This window comes from Mustela putorius, unplaced genomic scaffold (genome assembly GCF_011764305.1).
Source record: "Mustela putorius furo isolate JIRA1106 unplaced genomic scaffold, ASM1176430v1.1 tig00000743_pilon_pilon_pilon, whole genome shotgun sequence".
Lineage (NCBI taxonomy): Eukaryota > Metazoa > Chordata > Mammalia > Carnivora > Mustelidae > Mustela > Mustela putorius.
The window spans coordinates 2,138,119-2,156,139 of record NW_025421464.1 but is presented as its reverse complement, the minus strand read 5'-3'; the positions used below and the strand labels follow the sequence as shown (position 1 = coordinate 2,156,139).

Here is an 18,021-nt window from a genome sequence, read left to right as displayed (position 1 = left end):
CTATAGGCATCTCTGTCTATAACCAAATTCATGTTCACATGATCTGACTAGAAAGGCCTACCATGCTTGCCCATATTTTTATTTTTTATTTTTTAATTTATTTTTAAAGATTTTATTTATTTATTTGACAGAGAGAGATCACAAGCAGGCAGAGAAGCAGGCAGAGATAAAGGGGAAAGCAGGCTTCCCGCTGAGCAGAGAGCCCCATGTGGGGCTTGACCCCGGGACCCCAAGACCACGACTTGAGCCGAAGGCAGAGGCCCAACCCTCTGAACCACCCAGGCGCCCCAGCCTATCTTTTTTTTTTTTTTTAAGATTTTATTTATCTATTTGACAGACAGAGACTACAAGTAGGCAGAGAGGCAGGCAGAGAGAGAGGAGGAAGCAGGCTCTCCAAGGAGCAGAGAGCCCCATGCGGGGCTCGATCCCAGGACCCTGAGATCATGACCTGAGCCGAAGGCATAGGCTTTAACCCACTGAGCCACCCAGGCGCCCCCCTATCTTTTTAAATGACACTTACCAAGGTCCTGTAATGACATGGAAAATGTTTATCATAAATGAAAAAGCAGTTTACAAAACTGAATGCATGCAATCACAATTCTATAAAAATAAGACACATCACAATATCAACAGTGGTCCACTTTAGGTGATGGGACTAGAGGTGATTTCCCCTGCTTCTTCAACATTCCTGTGTTTTCCAAATGTTCTTTAATGAGTATGCGGTATCTTCAAATGGGAAAAAAATAAAGGCCCAGCAATTTACCGGAAAGAGGCCTGCAAGTGCACACTAATGCATCTTTAATCAATGCATTCCAATGCAGTGTCCTTTAAGAACAGACCAGGCAACCACCTGCCAACTGCCTTGCCAGAAGTTCAAGGACTCAGAGTACCTGGAAGGCAGCTGAAGTCATGTGGGCCATCCAAAAAACCACTGCAACTCTCAGGCAAGAAGATAAAGCAACTCCCTATTAAGCAGCCCAAAACAACTCCCTGTGCAAGTTTCTCCCAGGGGAAGTGGCTGCTTCTATTCTATCCACCTCATCACCATCAACACCACTCTCTCACAGCTGCTGCTAAGTGTATTTGAAGTACCAGGGCTCCTTGTTTGCAATCCCTGAACCACCCCAAGAGAGCAAGACCAATTCTGGGCTCCTGGCTCCCGTAATGGCCAGTGATCACTACAGGAGTTACACAATTTTCAAAGCAGGATTATTCAGCACCTGTTGAAAAAGAACTTCACTGCCCTGCAGAACTTTTACAAGCACACTGGATTTGTGTTGAGGGAACACTTCTTTATCTGCTTATATATGCATAAAATATATTTGAAGGGATATTCATGAGCCAGAAAACAACACTGGTTGCCTGTAGGGAAAAAGCTGTATGGTGAGGGCCAAGAGTAGGAGAGAGACTTTGTATGTCTACCCTTTCCATCTCTTGAGTTTGGTTTCTTTTTTTAAGATTTTATTTATTTATTTAACAGAGAGAGGTCACAAGTAGGCAGAGAGGCAGGCAGAGAGAGAGAGGGAAACAGGCTCCCCGCCGAGCAGAGAGCCCGATGTAGGGCTCGATTCCAGGACCCTGAGATCATGACCTGAGCCAAAAGCAGAGGCTTAAGCCACTGAGCCACCCAGGTGCCCCAGATCTCTTGAGTTTTAAATTGTAGGAGTATACTGTGTGGTCAGAAAAAATAAAATTATGGGAAAAAGAAGATGGATAAAGTTGGGGAAGTTAATTAGTAAACTAATATCCAGGTCCTAAAACTCATTCTTTTCTTCTTTTCACTGGCCACCATGGACATAAGGTAATAAAATGTTTTGAGACACCTGGCTGGCTCAGTTGGTGGAGTGTGTGACTCTTGATCTGTGTCGTGAGTCTGAGTTCCACTCTGGGTGTAGCGATTATGTATAAAAATAAATAAATAACTTTTTTTTTTAAAGGAAAAAAAATGTTTCAATTGATGAACAAAGCCCTAGGAGTAAAAGTACTTATCTCAACTTTCTGGAGAAGGGTCATAAAGCCCTTCCATGGGGTCTATGGCAATGACAACTTTGATATTCTAATGTCATTACAGTCTGTCACGTAGCCTCAGTCCTAAAGGCATTTAGAGCAAAGATGGCAAAATACCAGACTAATAAAATATAGTCTGTTGTTATTACAGGCAATGTTTATAGCTAGATAGTTGTGCAAACTGTCTAAAAACTTTTTAAACTGTTCCTTACAGTACATATGAGAGCCACATCTTCTCAAACTGGCAAAGACTATTTGAGAAGAGTTGGAGTAATCAAAACCTTCAGTCAATCAATCAATCGATTGAAATGTAATACTCAGAATGTTATAATCTCTTGAAATAGCAACTCCATTTCTTGGAAGTATTTTAAGGACATTAGTAGTGGAATATATGTGCAAGATGTACATACATGTTTATAATTATTACAGTACCTTCTCTGACCACCTAGAAATTCATTAGTAAAGGACTGGTTATGACACACCTCTACAATGGGAAGTTATGCAGTCATCAAATAGGCAATACACCTCTAGGTATTTAGTTATAGGAAGATGTTCATGACATTTTGCTGATGCAGGCTACCAAACAGAAGAGGTATTATGATGTGATTTATGTTTACATGTGTACATGCACATGTTCAGAGAAAGATCTCAGGGAAATGGTATAAAGTCATGGTTAAAAGCATGAGCTTTTGTGTTCAACAAGACAGAGTTTGAATTTCTGCACTGCCACATAGCTACAGAATCTTGAGAGTTACAGAAGTTATAGTTTCTTACACAAAATGCAGTTAATAACACCTATCTTAAAGAAATGTTCTATGGATTACATAAACTAATAAATGCTCAATGCTTAGCCTAGTGCAAGATGTGTAATGAATGCTCAGGGAATGCAAGCAACACTGATCTCAGGGGTGAGCTTGCAAGCGATTTTTTTTTTTTTTTTTTTGCTTTCTTTGGCCTTTTTGATAGGTACATATATTTTGTTTCTTATAATCAAGTGGGAAGACTGCAATAAAGCTATTTTTTCTTTGGGGGAAAAAAGTTTAGCACCTTGATTTCTGGTTAAGTGTCTTAGAAAGACAGGCTACTTATCTGGAAAAAAAACCTACAAAGGTCACATAAAAGAAGCATGAACAATAAATTCTTGTCCTAAATTCAAATTGGCGTCAGGCATGCCCTATCATTTGATAACCCAAACAGGCAAACAAAGAAAGCATTTATCTAGGGGGAAAAAGAGGGAAAGAAATCCCCCCCCCTTTTTTAAATCCAGTTGTGAAACATTCTCAAAATACATTAAAAATATATTCAAATCTAGAGGATACTCCTCATTAGAATCTGGGGTTTTGTTATATTCAATAGTCACAACTCATAGTTTGTCAAGAGTTTAATGTAGGGACACTTGGGTGGTTCAGTTGGTTAAGAATTTACCTTCGGCTCAGGTCATGATCCTAGGGTCCTGGGATCAAGTCCTGCATCTGGCTCCTTGCTCAGAAGGGAGTGCTTCTCCCTCTATCTGCTGCTCCCCCTTCTTGAGCGCTCTCTCTCTTTGACAAATAAATAAATAAAATCTTAAAAAAAAAAAGATTAAAAAAAGAGTTTAATGTATATTCCTCTTCTAATCCTCAAAATCACCTTAGGAGGGATAGAGGTATTAGCCTTATTTTAAAAAAAAGGATGGGGGGCGCCTGGATGGCTCAGTGGGTTAAAGCCTCTGCCTTCAGCTCAGGTCATGGTCCCAGGGTTCTGGGATCAAGCCCCACATCGGGCTCTCTGCTTGACGGGGAGCCTGCTTCCTCCTCTCTCTCTCTGCCTATCTCCTCTGCCTACTTGTAATCTGTCTGTCAAATAAATAAATAAAAATCTTAAAAAAAAAAAAAGGATGGGAGATTCAGAGAAATTAATCTGTTCAAGGCAATTAAGTGGAACGGTCAAAATTCAAAACTAGGCTTATCTTATTAAAGACCTACATATGAACTTACTCTGAACACATACACATATGTATATGTACATTTGTGTATCAATATATGCATAGATTACAACAATTCAAGTCATATAGGTAAGTATACAGTAAACAAGTAATCTACCCCCTACCCCTTGGAGAGATACTCAATGCATGTGCAAAGCATTAATATATCTATATTGCTCTCCCACCTTTCGTTTGTTCTTTCTTTCTTTCTCTTAACTCAATCATATGTATACTATTTATATTCTCCATTTTACTTTATAGATCAGTGAGGTAATTTCTGCACCACCTCCCCTTTTAAACAGCTGCCCAGATGTCATGGTTTGGTTGCTTTATAACGTTTTTGATGGGGCACCTGACTGGCTGAGCCAATAGAGCAACTCCTGATCTCAGGGTCATAAGTTCCAGCCCCACAGTGGGTGTAGAGTTTACTCCAAAAAATAAAATAAAATAAATTTATAATATATTTGATTATTCAACTCCTGAGGGATCTTCTCATGGTTTCTGGTCTTTTGCTACTGCACACAATGCTGCAGGAATATCCTGAGCATACACCTTTAACTACAGGTAGGAGTAAGGAGCAGGATCCTTTCCCAGAGGTGGAAAAGCTACACACGTTCCTCTCTTGACAGAAGGTGCCATCTTACCCCAGTAACAATCCCCCTGCTGTCTCACTAATTCCCCCACTACCAGTGCACCCTGTTGCCCACACCACCCCAACATACAGAACTTACACTCTCAACCACCACAAAACTATAAAGCCAGATAAGCCTTCCTGCCAGGAACTTCTTATTGGATGTACTAATCCAGGAAAGAAATAAAGTTGTTTCCCTGCTAAAAATGTACACTTTGTTGATGTAAGACACTTAAATCAACCAAATACAACATCTAGCTCTTGACTGGGGCCCTTTTTGGATCTTGATTCATAAAAGTCAACTGTTACAAAATGTATGAGATAATCAGGGACATCTGAACTGGATATTAGATGATGTTAAAGAATTATTATGGGGCACCTGGGTGGCTCAGTGGGTTAAAGCCTCTGTCTTCAGCTCAGGTCATGAGCTCAGGGTCCTGGGATGGAGCCCCACATCAGGCTCTCTGCTCAGCAGGGAGCTTGCTTCCTCCTCTCTCTCTGCCTGCTTCTCTGCCTACTTATGATCTTCATCTCTCAAATAAATAAAATCTTTAAAAAAAAGATTATTACCTTTTTTTAGGTGTGTTCTTTAAAGAAAGTTCTTCCTTTTAGTCATACACACAAAAGTGTTTTCAGATAAAGTTATGTGTTGTCTGGGATCATAATAAACTAGGGTAGGGCGGGGTGGATGGGAGGTTATCGGTAGAACAGAAGTGCTATGTGCTGATAACTGTTAGAGGTGGGTAATTGGTTCACGCCTCATTATACTATTTTATTTTTATGTATGCTTGGAATTTTCCAAAATGAAAAAAAAAATGCCTTCTGACCAATGCTTTGCTTTTCTTTTTTTTCCTCTTTTTTCTACTTTTAAGAAATTTATAATTGTGGGGGTACCTGCCTGGCTCAGTCAGTTAAGCAGCTAACTTCGGCTCAGGTCATGATCCCAGTGTCCTGGGATGGACCCTGGATCAGAGTCCCCACTCAGTGGGAGGCCTGCTTCTTCCTCTCCTTCTGCCTGCTGCTTCTCCTACTTGTGTGCTCTCTGTCAAATAAACAAATAAAATCTTTAGGGGAGCCTGTGTGGCTCAGTGAGTTAAGCCTCTGCCTTTGGCTCAGGTCATAGTCTCGGGGTCCTGGGATTGAGCCCTGCATAGGGCTCTCTGCTCAGCAGAGAGCCTGCTTCCCTCTCTCCCTTACCTGCCTCTCTGCCTACTTGTGATCTCTCTCTCTGTGTCAAATAAATAAAATCTTATAAATAAATAAGATCTTTAAAAAAAAGAAATTTTTAATTGTAGTAAAAAAACCCCACACTTACATAAAATATACCCTTTTAACCATTTTTAAGTGTACAGTTCAGTAGGTGTCAATTACATCCACATTGTTTTGTAACAGATCTCTAGAACTTTTTCATCTTGCCAAACTGAAACTCTATACCTATTAAACAAAAACTCCCTGTTTCCCCCTCTCCCCAGCCCCTGTAAACCACCACTGCACCTTCATGTTGTATCATGTGACAAGATCACCTTGTTTTTGGAAGGCTAAATGATATCCTATTGTACATATATGCCACATTTTTTTAATCCACTAATCTGTCCATGGACATCTGGACTACTTCCACCTCCTGGGTATTCTGAGTAATGCTGTAGTGAACATGGGTGTGCTCAATGACTTTTCATTTTTTTAAAAATGTTTTTATTTGAGAGAGAGAGAGAGAGTGCAGTGCACAAGCAGGGGGAGGGGCAGAAGGAGAGGGAGAGAGCAAATCTCAAGCAGACCAGGACCCGGAGATCATGACCTGAGCTGAAATCAAGAGTCCGATGCTTAACTGATGGAACCACCCAGAAGCCCCTCAATGACGTCTCATTTTAATCAGACTGCCTTCCAGCTGGGCAGAGAGCCACAGCAAAATCTACATTTAGAAGAGGGAAGTGGGGGCGCCTGGGTGGTTCAGTGGTTTGGGCTGCTGCCTTCGGCTCGGGTCATGATCTCAGGGTCCTGGGATCGAGCCCCGCATCGGGCTCTCTGCTCCGCAGGAAGCCTGCTTCCCTCTCTCTCTCTCTCTCTCTCTCTCTCACTCTCTGCCTGCCTCTCTGCCTACTTGTGATCTCCTTCTGTCAAATAAATAAATAAAATCTTAAAAAAAAAAAAAAGAAGAAGAGGGAAGTGACCTGGAATACAGAGGGAGAGATCCTGGCACATCAGAGATTGAAACCCATGCCCATTGTCCCAGCTCTGGGGCTCCTCATGAGTTCCCTCAGCCCTCCCAGCCTATCTGCTGTCTGTAAAGTGGGAAGACCACCAACACCAGGCCTGCTGCCAGGGGAGCTGTGTGGGGATCTGAGGAGACAAGCATTATAGGGCCTAACCTGCAGGAGGGGCTTCCGCCCCGACGCAATTTAGAACAGAAAAGTCCTGAGATGGGGAGTGGGAAGTAACCTGGCACACCAAGTTAATAAGTGGCAAAATACCTAGAAACCAGGTCTACCTGGCTCCAAAGTTCATGGCCTTTTTTCCACACCAGCCTGAGATATCAGTCATCAGGTTGTCTCTTCACATTTTTTTTTTTTTTTTACCATTTCCAGGCACCACCTGTATTATTATTTACTCAAGGTTTTTCTTTAAATCTACTTTCTTTTTTTTTAATCTACTTTCTTTTAACCCAAATTTATTCTTAAAAGAAACTTTGTATCACTAACATGCTAGAAAATCAGTATCACATGCTGTAAGTAGAAGGTAACTATGAAAATAAATACAAGGACACATAACAATGTTAATCAGTTCTAGCCAGCACTTTAGCTTCCCTAAGGACTGAGGTCTGATCTCTCTGGGTTGGAAAGCCAGCTTAGCAAGTGTTAAGAAACAGACAGGAACCAAACAAATACTCTTCTAGACACAGAAGAATAACCAAATGAGCTTAAAATGGAATAATGCTCGGAACACCTGGGTGGGTGCCATTGGTTAGGCTCTGACTCTTGGTTCAGCCTCAGGTCATGATCTTGGGGTCCTGACATTGCGCCCTGCTTCGGCTCCACACTTTATGCTGAGCGTGGAGTCTGCCTAGAGTCTCTCTCTCTCTCCCTTTCCCTCGGGCCCTCCCTCTTCCCAAATAAATAAACTTCTCTCTTTTTAAATTTTTTTTTTTAAAGATTTTTATTTATTTATTTGACAGACAGAGATCACAAGTAGGCAAAGAGGCAGGCAGAGAGACAGGTAGAAGTAGGCTCCCTGCTGAGCAGAAAGCCCAATATGGGCTCGATCCCAGGACCCTGGGATCATGACCTGAACTGATGGCAGAGGCTTTAACCCACTGAGCCATCCAGCTGCCCCAAATCTCTCTTAAAAAAAAAAAAAAAAAAAAGATTTTATTTATTTATTTGAGAGACAGAACGTGAGTGACAGAGTACAAGCTGGCAGAGGTACATAGGGGGAGGGAGAAGCAGGCTCCTTCCTGAGCAGAGAGCCCAATGTGGGACTCAATCCCAGGACCCCGGGACCATGACCCAACTGAAGGCAGACACTTAACCAACCGAGCCACCCAGGCATCCCTCAAATAAATAAATCTTAAAAAAAAAAAAAAAAGGAATCATGCTCATCATGCCAGTCAATGTAATTTAGGATGTTGTATTTGAGTGCCACCAAAAATCTTCTCTTGTCCCACTCTGGTTTAACTCTACAGAATCTAACCCCCTCTAGATTGCCAAAATCAGAATCCCATTTTATCAAAATTTCTGGTGATCTGTATGTACATTAATGTTGGAGAAGCTCTGCCTACATGTGCCACCTCTAGAGTAAACAGTTCCCAAAGTCGATGAAGCAGAATATCCTATAAGTTACAGGATTTATTTCAGTAATGTGACAATGGAAATACTTTTTTTTAAAACCCTTTCCAAAAGTCCACCAGTACTGTCATGGCTCACTGCCCAGGACCGCAACAATATGCGCACTCTCCCAGCTCACACAGTGCCCACACCTGACAATGTATGTACAGCATTTCTGGTTAGTCACCAACCAACCAACAGCCTGTTCAAGGAATGGAGGGTTGAAATAGGACCACCTTCTGGGTCTTACACACTGGAAATTCTGTATCAAAAAGAAAAGTAATTAAGGACAAACAGCAAGGAAGGCTAAGAAAAATTATTAAAAGAGCCTTATGGCATGTGAATTATATTTCAATAAAGCTGAGGTTTTAAAAAAATTATTTTAGAAGCGCCTAATAAAATTTTAAGAAGGAAAATGAACACTTCTCCTTTAGAACTTTTTCAAGTTCTAACTTTCTTCAAAGTATTTATTTAGAATTGTTCTCTTATGCGGCTAAGAGAGAAGCAGAGATGTCCATTAAAGCACTATACGTGGGGTGCCTGGGTGGCTCAGTGGGTTAAGCCGCTGCATTCGGCTCAGGTCATGATCTCAGGGTCCTGGGATCGAGTCCCGCATCGGGCTCTCTGCTCAGCAGGGAGCCTGCTTCCTCCTCTCTCTCTGCCTGCCTCTCTGCCTACTTGTGATCTCTCTGTGTCAAATAAATAAATAAAATCTTTAAAAAAAAAAAAAGCACTATACGTGATTATAAAAAGTTGGAAAAAAACGCCCAGTGCTAGGGAGAGTTTACTATAAACATGGTAACATGGTTACGAAATGTTAAATGAACATTTCCAAGTGGAAAAATGAAAGGCCCGCTTTGAGTACATTTATCCGAAAGTGTCTTTGTAAGTAGACAAGTGTGCTGAAATGGACATAGGATACCATTTTCACTGGTAATCCCTCCCCACCAAATTGTAATAATGTCTGCTTTTGCAACTTTATTTAGACACTGCCTTATTCAAAACATTATTGAAGGAGGCTACCTTTATAATTAAAAATTTTTAACAATTAAATCATCTAGTTTAAGGAAATTGTCAGAAATGCAGACAAAGGTGTATGCAAAGATAATCATCAAGATATTCTCTGTAGCATTATTTATAATATTCAATATTGAAACTAGCCTAAAAGACAATAATAGGGGAAACAAGTAACAACGGTACATCTCAGAGAAAAAAATATATTTAGGATATATTTGCCTTTGGATAGTAAAATGTTACAGTGATTAGTTCTGGGTGGTAGGATTTAAAGTGAATCTTTGAAAGTCTTTTTTTTTTTTTAAGATTTTATTTTTACATGATCTCCATACGCAACATGGGGCTCAAACTCACAGCCCTGAGATTAAGAGTCGCATGCTCCACCGCCTGAGCCAGTCAGGGGCCCCCAAAGTGAATCTTATTTAATCTTTTCAGGACTTTCCTCGTTTTTCCTCAGCACAAATTCTTTATTTTTATAATGAGGAAGAAAAATTATATTTTAAAAATGCTGGAAATTAATTAATTAATTAACTAGAAATGCTAGCAAGGGCGCCTAGGTGGCTCATTTGGTTGAGCGACTGCCTTTGGCTTGGGTTATGATCCTGGAGTCCAGGGATAGAGTCCTGAGTTGGACTCCCTGCTCAGCAGGGAATCTGCTTTTCCCGCTGACCTCTCTCCTCTCATGCTTTCTCTCTAATAAATAAATAATAAAAATAAATAAATAAATAAATAAATAAATAAAATGCTGGCAACTGAAGAAATAAGGAAGGAAAAACATGATGTATTTCTTAGGCTACAATCTGATTCGTTACTGCAGATCTTGCAAAACCAGTAACTAAGCGCTATCTTCTTGCAGTTATTGTAAGTAACCCGAACTGATACTTCATCTCACCTGAATGGAATCTTTTGTGATTTACTAGCTAGGTTTTTTTGCTTAGGTTATTGAAATGTGTTAAGTAATGACTATTGCAATCCACTCTACTGCTGGAGACTGTGCTAGAAGCTTTTAGTTTCTATTTACTTTATTCCCACACAGAAGCCCCAAAGAAAGCAGTTCCTGGAACCACTGCTGAAGGTGATCTGAAGGACCCCAGAGTAGGTAAGAGTAGGTCATGTCTCTACTCCCAATAATCACTACAGTTTCTAGTTCCCTTGGACCGGCTTCCATTTATACACTGTGTTCAGAGATGACAAAATGCAAATGCTACAAATACCCTGCCAAAAACTTTAAAAATAAAACCACACCCACCACAATTATCACTGGGTGCTCTCTAATGCAAACTCTGATTTAAATAAATCAGCATACTAAAGATAGATCTGCCTGTGTGTGAAGAGCTCAGTGCCTGCAGTGTGACAAAGTGTGGAGACACAATGTGTCACCATGACTAACTGAGCCTTAAACATGAGCATCCCGAGCGGCAGTGCAGATGTGTGACGCTAATAAGATGAGCTGATTGCAATCACTGATCTCTGGCTGCCAAGAAATCTGGTCTAAAAGCCCCACCCTGGAAGGTCTGGGTGAAAGCCCAGCATGAAGTCACCAAGGAAGAAGAAAATACCACTCAGCTCCTCGCTCAGTCTTCCAGGCAGGGCTGGAAGAGCCTTAGAAGGCTGTCCCAGGTCCTTGTTTTGTGTATATAGAATCTGAAGGCCAGAGAGGTTGAGTTACTTGCCCCAGGTCACACAGCAAGTGGCAGAATCGCTACTAAAAGTCTTGCCCCAACTCCTCAGATCCTAGCTCCTTTTCACACCAGAATTTCTCATGATTGCATACCTTGACCAAGAAATCTTTCTAAGACTCTGGGGAGATCAGGAGATATGGAAAGGAAAATAATGAGCCCATGGCAGAGAGGGAAAACTGAGGCGCCACAAAACTGAAGCCTTCACGGTCAGTCAGCAGGTGGTACAGGACTTGGGCTGCCCTCTTCTCACCCATACAGATGTTATCACCACCATCAAGAAACAGTGTAGGGCCAAATGACTCAGTACAAGCAATACAAGCTCACAGTTCCCACCTGCGTCAGCTGTTTTGGCCTTGAGTGTTGGACTGCTAAGAAGTGTCAGAGGTGGCTTATCTTATAAATTGGAAATCTGTTTACTGACTATCGGTCAAGTGATTGATATCCAGGTTCAGTTAACATAGCTCAAGGGTTTTTCCCCTGATTTCCTCGAACACTCTTTGAAGTCACACTTTTTTTTCTTCAAATGAATAGGGTACTTTTTTTTTTTTTTTAAGATTTTATTTATTTGTTTGACAGAGGCACAGTGAGAGAGGGAACAGAAGCAGGGGCAGAGGGAGAGGGAGAAGCAGGCTTCCCACTGAGCAGGGAGCCCCACGTGGGGCTCAATCCCAGGGCCCTGGGATCATGATTCGAGCCAAAGGCAGACGCCTAACAACTGAGCCACCCAGGTGCCCCTGAAGTCACTTTTTCATCAGCATTTGACATTGGTTACCCACGAAGAGAAGAGAAGGGCTCCAGACAAGACAACAAGGATATACTGTTCCCCTGAAAGATGAATAAACTCAGTGGTAGAAGGAGCAACGGACTTGGACTCAGAAGATCTGGGGAAGTTATTTTACTTTTGTATGCCTCTACTTTCTTCTTCTGGAAAGTGAGATTCATATCAGTACCCATGTTCAGGGCTGCCTTGAGGACCAAAAGAGACAATCTGTGTCAAGCACTTATGACAGTGCTTGGCTGGATAAGTGTAGCCTAGTCCTATTACTTTTATTATAATTATCATGGGGAAGACCTAGTTTTGCCACTTATTACCAAAAGAGTGCACCTGAAACTCTTAACTCATGCAGGACACACTGGGGGTTTTGGTAAAATATAGCCTGGTGAATTAGCTAGGTCCAGAAATCTGAAAAGCTTTCAGGGGCCATGGGTACTTCCATCATGTAAAACACACTCTCAGAAGCAAGGATCTACCTAACCCAGCACCTAACAGGTGCCTAACACTGACAAAAACAAATGACCTCTTAGCATCTCAGTGCCTCGTCTGTAAACTGAGGGTAGATCATATTCCATGTGGTCTCCACTGGCGGGCATTAGTAAATAAGAATGCACAGGAAAGAGCATTCTGAACTGCTCTACAAGTGGAGGTGATGGGATTATCAGTCTTAATATTCCCAGGGTGGAACTTACAACATTGCAAAGCCTAAATTTACAAGAGCAATTATTAATATGTATGAAAAAAAGGCTTAAATTCTCTTGCTCAGAAGAGATCCTCCATTCAAGGGTCCTCTAGGAATTCTGGCAGGACACAACAGCTTTTCAAGGGATCCCCAAATCAAAAGCTCTGAAACTTTAGAAATGTCATTTGATGGCCAAGGAAAGAACCACTTTGGCAGGGAAACTGTGGCCATGTGAGGCACTGATGGTGAGCTTCTCCAGCCATTCCATTCTCTCTCCCCAAGCTGGCCGGCCTCCTTCCAGGCTTCATCAGCCAAGATCTCGAGTCAGGACAGCAATGGCAACAGCATGAGACAGATGGGCACTGCCCTGGCAAAGCCCACGCCTGCCACTCCACAAACTGGCCAAGAGCCAGCATGCAAGAAGAGCAGGGCTTGCGGATGTCCATGGTGGGGGCTTCTGTGAGACGCATCCGGCTGTCCTGCAGTATGAGCTGGGCTCTCCTCCCCCAGGACTATAAGGTATGACTATAAGCAGGTTCAGCGCAAGCCAGCGATCATTCTTCCTCACAGGGCACCTTACCAAAAGTTCTTTGATCATTTTAGAGGCAGATGGCACCACCATCATCTACCTAACTGCTCAGGCCAAAAACCCAGCGGTCATCCTGGATTCTTACGGCTCTTCTCCCAACCACCATCCTGCTGCTCCTGCCCCCAAAACACCTCCCCGATTCATGCTCCTGTACCCATCTCCAGTGATACCCCTCTAGCAGGCCACCATCACCTCTCTACTGGCCTCCTAACGACCCTTCTGGCTGCCATGCTTACCCCCTTAAAATTCATTGGCCACAAAGAGGTCAAAATGATTTAAAAAAAAAAAAAAAAAAAAAAAAAAACAGGGGCGACTGGGTGGCTTAGTCAATTAAGTGTCTACCATAGGCTAAGGTCATGATCCCAGGGTCCTTAAGATAGAGTCACATAGGGCTCCCTGCTTAACAGGGAGTCTGTTTCTCCCTTTGCCCCTCCCTCCTGCTCACGTTCTCTTTGAAATAAATAAAAACCTTAAAAAAAAAATAGACTATTGTCACTCCCCTTCTTAAAGCCTTCAATGGCTTCCCATGCTTTTAAAATCAAATCACAATCACTTACTCTAGCCTATAAGCCCTATAAGACCTGAGGCCTCTCCTCGGCTCACCTTTCCCCTCTCCTCCTCTACCTCCAGCTCACCTGCTGCAGCCGCTTGGAGCCTTTTTTCAGTTCCCAGAACTTACCAAACTTGTTCCCTCAGAGCCTTTACCCTAGCTGTTCCTTCTACATTTCCAAATTGGCTGGCCCCTTCTGGCTGCAAATCTCAGCAAAAGTGTTACCACCTTAGGGGCACCCGGGTGGCTCAGTCACTTAAGCATCCGACTCTTGATTTGGGCTCAGGTCATGATCTCAGGTTCTGGGATCAAGCCTCACATCAGGCTCCCTGCTCAGAGGGGAGGCGGCTTGGGAATTCTCTCTCCCTCTGCCACTCCCCACTACACCTGGGCGTGCAGGTGCGCTCTCTCTCACTAAATTAAATAAATGGACTAAAAAAATTGATTAAGAAAAAAAGTCAACACCTTACAGAGAGGCCTTCTCTGACCATCTAATTAAAGTAGCAGTGTCAAGGGGCTCCTGCGTGGCTCAGTTGTTCAGCATCTGCCTTCAGCTCTGGTCATGATCCCAGGGTCCTCAGATCGAGCCCCACACTGGGTTCCCTGCTCAGCCGAAAGCCTGCTTCTCCCTCTCCCACTCGCCCTGCTTGTGTTCCCTTTCTTGCTATTTCTCTCTGTCAAGTAAATAAATAAAATCTTTTTAAAAATAAATAAAGTAGGGACGCCTGGGTGGCTCAGTTGGTTAAGCAGCTGCCTTCGGCTCAGGTCATAATCCCAGTGTCCTGGGATCGAGTCCCACATCGGGCTCCTTGCTCAGCAGGGAGCCTGCTTCTCCCTCTGCCTCTGCCTGCCATTCTGTCTGCCTGTGCTTGCTCTCTCTCCCTCTCTCTGACAAATAAATAAAATCTTTTAAAAAAAAAAAAAATAAATAAATAAAGTAGCAGCGTCCCAATCCCCATAAGAAGCTACTGTTCCTGACATCACTGTTTTAGTGTTTTCACAGTCCTTATTTCTATCCAAATTACCTTGTTCCTTTATTGGTTTATTTCTCCATTGCTGCCACTGGAATGGAAACTGCATGGAAGCAAAGACCTCATCTACCTCTGAACCATCATATCGCCAGGCTGCAACAGGGGCCGGACACATATGAGGTGCTCTGCAAATGCGGTGTGAGTAAAACTGAGGCAGCATAGGGCAAGAGCACTGAACTTGGAGCTGGAAGACCCAATTCCCAGGTGAAACGGGCCACTTACTAGCAGCATGGTTTCTCTCATCTTACGTTCCTTGACTGCAAGATGGGGATCTTACATCTTCACCTTACCTTCCTTGTAGGGCTACTAATAATACCAAATGAGTGAAGGCACACTTAAACACTTTTGTAAACCAGTAGGCATCATACAGAGAGCATTGTATTATCAACCAGCGCAAGAGAAGGTTCTTTCTCAGGGACCGAGGCACCCAACAGAAGCCTAGGGACACAAAAGAAGACTTGTGGACCAGAAGCTTTACTCTGCAGTAGCAGTAAACACAAGATAGGAATTCATTTAAAGAAGCCAGATCATAGGGCGCCCGGGTGACTCAGTCATTAAGCGTCTGCCTTTGGCTCAGATCATGATCCCAGGGTCCTGGGATCGCCCTGCATCTGGCTCCCTGCTCAGCAGGAAGCCTGCTTCTCCCTTTCCCTCTCCTGCTCCCTCTGCTGTGTTCCCTCATTTGCTCTCTTTGTCAAATAAATACATAAATTCTTAAAAAAAAAAAAAAAGTCAGATCATTTCCAAAGCCAGTGATATGCAAACTAAGTTCTGGGGCCCTTGAAGTATAGGGCATCAGGACCGATTTCCACATCCTCTGTTGTGCTCAGCACAGAGGGGTTTAGTACACATTTACTGAACTGGGAGCTGGGCTACCACCTGACATCCTACCATCAGCTTTCATCTTTCTTCTCAACCCATTCTGGCATGGGGTTACAGGTTCCTAGAGCCACCCTGTACTAACACTAACATTTACGTTATACTGTGACAGCCACTTTTTCAAGCTTACAGCGATCTCCTGAGGTGGACAACCCTCGTGCTGTGAGCACATACTTTATTCACTCACCAACCGTAAATAGAATAAAGAGTATAGGTGCTATGTTAAGCCCAAATAATAATGGCTAACATATATCAAACATGCCGCTGAGCAGGGAGCCAGATGCAGGGCGATCCCAGGACCCTGGGATCACTTTACCTGTATTACATGTATTAAGCTTAAATGAATCCTCACAACAGCCATACATGGTGGATGCTATTATTAACCCCATTTTACAGATGAGGAAGGCGCAGCACAGAGATGAAGTCTGTTGATCAGTGACACGCAGCCTGGAGGCGGCAGAGCCAAGCTTTGAACCCAGACACCAGATTCCATGTTGTTAAACCACTAGCTTGCCATTAGAATTGCACAACATCACTGAAGGGCCCTTCTGATGTCATCTAGCCCTCTTCTTTCATTTTAAAGAGGAGGGGACTGAGGGACAGAGAAGTCCCCTTTTAAACATGCCAGCTCTTTTTTGAGGTCCACACTTTGGATGATATCTATTTGAATGAAGCTTTATATAAGACCTTATTTCCTTGCCACTGCGGGGGGGGGGGGCTCTAGCCATAGCAGTTAGAAGAAACAGAGAATACCTGCTGGCTTTGTAACAGCTGTTGTTGAGAAAGCAGAGACATCAGGATACAGGGGAGAAAATATGGGACTTACATGGATTTACCACCACTTTATAAGGATAAGATTCTTAGGCAAGTCATTCACTTTTCTGAGCCTCAGTCTCCTCGTCTGTGAAATGGGGATAACATCACATATACCTGTCCAAGTCTATGTGAAGATTAAATGAGATAATGTACCTGAGAAGTGCTTCTTAATTATACATTTACAAATAGCGATTAAGCTTTAAGCACCTTCCAAGAGACATTAAAAAAAAAAAAAAAAGAAAGAAAGAAAGGACACACCCTTTTGCTCCGGAAGGATTAACAAAGCCCAAGTATTTTGAAAATGAGACCATAAGCTCAGTCATCTACAAGAACTTGAACTCACGGTCTCCACGACCAGGGCTACTTGCGCAGGGCCGCCTCGCCTTCCCTGCTCGGACCAGCATGGAGAAGAAAAACTGGGGGCAGTGGGATGTCAAAAGCGGAGGAATACACATAAGAGCCCGTGCTCTGCACACTTCAATCCCACCCACCTCAAAGTCATCTCCAGGAAGCCTCGCCCAAACCTCCCCACATGCCTCCTAATAAGCTTGCAGGACACTTACGATGCGCCAAACTACCTAACATACCCTGTTTCACGGGCTTCCCTCCGTGGTTCATTAACTCATTTTACAGATACAGAAAAGGCGGCTCAGAGATTAACTTGCCCAAGACAAGGCCACACAATTACTAAATGGAGGTGCAGTCTCCTACTCAGACACTCTCGACTTGAAACCGGACTCTTGGTCCTCATGTCAGGGTGCCCTAAGAATTCTCCCTCTCCCCATTCAGGACATTTTCAACGTACACACTTCATCATCTTAACCACTCTGAGCAGCAAGTGTTCGGAGATCCCTGAACGGTCGACCGAAGCCTGACAGGGGAAGGGACTTGCCCAAGGTCACACAGTGAGCCGGGGCAGCGGCGAGGTTCAGACCCCAAGCTCTCGCTTCCCCGCCTCTCTCCAGAGCTGGGTCCCTGACCACGGCCGCAGACCCCGCCGGGTGGACCCCAACCCCTCGCGGCCGAGCCTGAGGGTCGGGCCGCACCTCCGCCCGAAGGAGGAGGGGCGAGGCCGCCCAGACAGCCGGAGGATGCCCGGGAGGCAGGGCAGAGGATGCTCCCGCTCGTGAAGCAGCAGAGCCAGGCGGCGGCTGCGGCGCGGGCCCCCGGGCAGACGGCGGGCGGCCGGCAGGATGGGCCTGCCCCGCGGCAGCCCGGGCCCCTCCCGGACTCACCTGCGGCGCGAGCCGACAGCTGGCGGCGGCGGCGGCGGCGGGGGCGGCGGCAAACCCCGGGCTCAGCCATTCCCCGCTGCCCCGGATGGGGAGAGAAGGCAGCCGCTCACTTCCTTAGCAACCCGGCTCAGCGACCCACTTCCTTAGCAACCGGTGTCAATTTCAATAACTTTATTGGAACACGAGCGGCGAACAGGGAAACCGGCGGAGCGGAGCCAGGCCGGGCACAGTACTGGCGCTTAGTAGGTTCCCAACGCGCCTGGGTCCTTTCACTCAACCAAGAGGTGTGAGGCGAGCGCGTCGTGGAATGCCTCCATCTGCCAGACTATCGTGCCTCAGTTTCCCCATC

At 44.1% G+C, this 18,021-nt stretch overlaps 1 protein-coding gene across 2 annotated transcripts in view; it reads right to left on the bottom strand.

Moving 5' to 3' along the window:
* Positions 1 to 17,795, bottom strand: part of KIF3B (kinesin family member 3B) — a 43,420-nt gene extending 25,625 nt beyond the window's left edge. For both annotated transcript variants that reach the window (XM_045084055.1, XM_004746652.3), the window contains exon 1: positions 17,673 to 17,795. The gene's annotated coding sequence lies outside the window, so the exon portion shown is untranslated. The remainder of the gene's footprint in view (positions 1 to 17,672) is intronic.
* Positions 17,796 to 18,021: the final 226 nt, after the last annotated feature.